The sequence below is a fragment of the Schistocerca cancellata genome, unplaced genomic scaffold (genome assembly GCF_023864275.1).
Source record: "Schistocerca cancellata isolate TAMUIC-IGC-003103 unplaced genomic scaffold, iqSchCanc2.1 HiC_scaffold_329, whole genome shotgun sequence".
NCBI classification, from domain to species: domain Eukaryota; kingdom Metazoa; phylum Arthropoda; class Insecta; order Orthoptera; family Acrididae; genus Schistocerca; species Schistocerca cancellata.
In genome coordinates, this window is record NW_026046347.1 from 17,501 (window position 1) to 20,000 (window position 2,500).

General features: G+C 56.9%; 1 non-coding gene across 1 annotated transcript in view; it reads right to left on the bottom strand.

The window, feature by feature from the left end:
- Positions 1-87, bottom strand: part of LOC126117860 (small subunit ribosomal RNA) — a 1,909-nt gene extending 1,822 nt beyond the window's left edge. Inside the window, exon 1 of the ribosomal RNA XR_007525566.1 lies at positions 1-87. This exon is cut by the window's left edge and continues 1,822 nt beyond it. This is a non-coding gene — a ribosomal RNA (small subunit ribosomal RNA).
- Between the last annotated feature and the right edge of the window lie 2,413 nt (positions 88-2,500).

Sequence of the window (2,500 nt, forward strand, 5' to 3'; positions counted from 1 at the left end):
GGTTTCACCTTAATGCGGCTTGTACTGAGACATGCATGGCTTAATCTTTGAGACAAGCATATGACTACTGGCAGGATCAACCAGGGAGCTGCGTCAACTAGAGCTGAGCAGCCGGCCGCCCGGGAGTGTGTCCCAGGGGCCCGCGCGAACACGCAAGCGTCCGCTCAATTATTCTGCAAACAGGAGGAGGCTGAGCTCCCCTGCACAATACACCTCGAAACCCTCTCAGGTCCCGGCGGCGCGCAGCGCCGTCCTAAGTACTTGGTCGGGTTCGAGAGAGGCGCAATCGCCCGGAGTTAGGCGAGTAGACGCTTTAGGTGCGACCACCCGTGCTCCCAACTGAGCTTGCCGCTGCCGACAGAGGCCCGGGAGCGTGCTGTCGTGGCATTGCCGGCGGGAGACAACACGCGCCACCTACGGTGACCGGCAGCTCCAACGCCAGCGCCACAGAAGGGCAAAGGCCCCACGTGGGTGCCGAAGCGAACTCTCCCAGCACAGCGCACGTGCCAACACGTCTGCACAACTGCGATACAAACCACCAGCGAGAACCGCTGGGGCGACCGAGCAGCAGACGGCGTCGCGGCGCCGAGTGCCGGGCGGCGGCGCATCCTCAACGCACACAGTCCTCAGTCGGACCAGCACACTGCAGATGTCCACCGCGCTTCGCACCGGGCCCGCGAGGACCCACTTTGGCCGCCCGGCGCCGCGCGCAGGGTGCCCCGGCGCGCAGCTGCGCCGCCTGCCGCGTCCGTCGGCCGGCGCGCCTGCCACTGGGCGCCCCCACCAGCCGGCTGTAGCGCGTGCGCCCACGCACCGCGCGGCCAGCACGCCGGGCGGCCCCCCCTCACCGGCCGGGGACGGTCCCACCCAGCCACCGCCGCGTATCGCTTCACACACAGATTTGCCCTTACTGATTTACCTCCAGCAACAACAACCGCACCACAATGGGTTTACCAGTTGTTCATTTGCGTTGCGTCACGTCACCAGCAAACGTAGACGTCCATCCCAGTTTGCAAATGCAACGATTATTGCATACCTGTCTGTTAGGTGTCACGACACACTACGTCTGCCCACATACACGCAACAAAATGTGCACGACTAGAGAACACGTGGGAGGTGGCCCCCTACGTATGCGATGTCCATTACGAGACCGACTGTCAACCAGCATCTGTACCATGTCGCAGATGTGGAACGCGGTGCACCATGCTATCACACTGTGTGAGAAGAGACGACTACGTTTGAATACACGCGCCACTACATCAACAGACGGCTCATGCTGATCGCCATCCAGGGCGTCCGTTACTCCCACACGTCTCTATGGCGTACCACACTGCAATGTAGCTGTTATGGGGAGACGGCACGTGGCTGAGTGCACAACATTTGGACCGTATGGTTCGCTGTTGTTGGGCGCAGTCGTACGGTCACACATGTGCCACAGCGTATCATTCAGTACATACGGACCTATGTGCAGTACAATGTGAGGATTAAGCTTACGATATCAGCGGACAGTGGACACAGGCCGTACCACGACGTAGACTGAGCGCTTCGACATGCGAATGCCAGTGAACAGCTGCGAAGGGCATTGAACACGCAAGCACCTGAACGACCAGCGTGCGAAGGCAGGGTGGAGGGGGGGGGGCGATGTACATCCTGCAGTTGTCCACATTACAGTGTACAGCGGGAGCATGTAAAAAGTAAGCAACACTTGCGAAGTGTTCAACATGAAACGACACACAAGAGGGTGGGCGGTGCGAGTAGCGAACTATATTCAGAGGGTTGTGGTTAGACAACACTAGATTAATGTAACGTGTCATATGCCAATTACAGAGCAGGTTAAGGCACAACGTGGGTTAGGTTAAGGCACAACGTGGGTTAGGTTAAGGCACAACGTGGGTTAGGTTAAGGCACAACGTGGGTTAGGTTAAGGCACAACGTGGGTTAGGTTAAGGCACAACGTGGGTTAGGTTAAGGCACAACGTGGGTTAGGTTAAGGCACAACGTGGGTTAGGTTAAGGCACAACGTGGGTTAGGTTAAGGCACAACGTGGGTTAGGTTAAGGCACAACGTGGGTTAGGTTAAGGCACAACGTGGGTTAGGTTAAGGCACAACGTGGGTTACGTTAAGGCACAACGTGGGTTAGGTTAAGGCACAACGTGGGTTACGTTAAGGCACAACGTGGGTTACGTTAAGGCACAACGTGGGTTACGTTAAGGCACAACGTGGGTTACGTTAAGGCACAACGTGGGTTACGTTAAGGCACAACGTGGGTTACGTTAAGGCACAACGTGGGTTACGTTAAGGCACAACGTGGGTTACGTTAAGGCACAACGTGGGTTACGTTAAGGCACAACGTGGGTTACGTTAAGGCACAACGTGGGTTAGGTTAAGGCACAACGTGGGTTAGGTTAAGGCACAACGTGGGTTAGGTTAAGGCACAACGTGGGTTAGGTTAAGGCACAACGTGGGTTAGGTTAAGACACAAATTGCGTTACAAATTGCG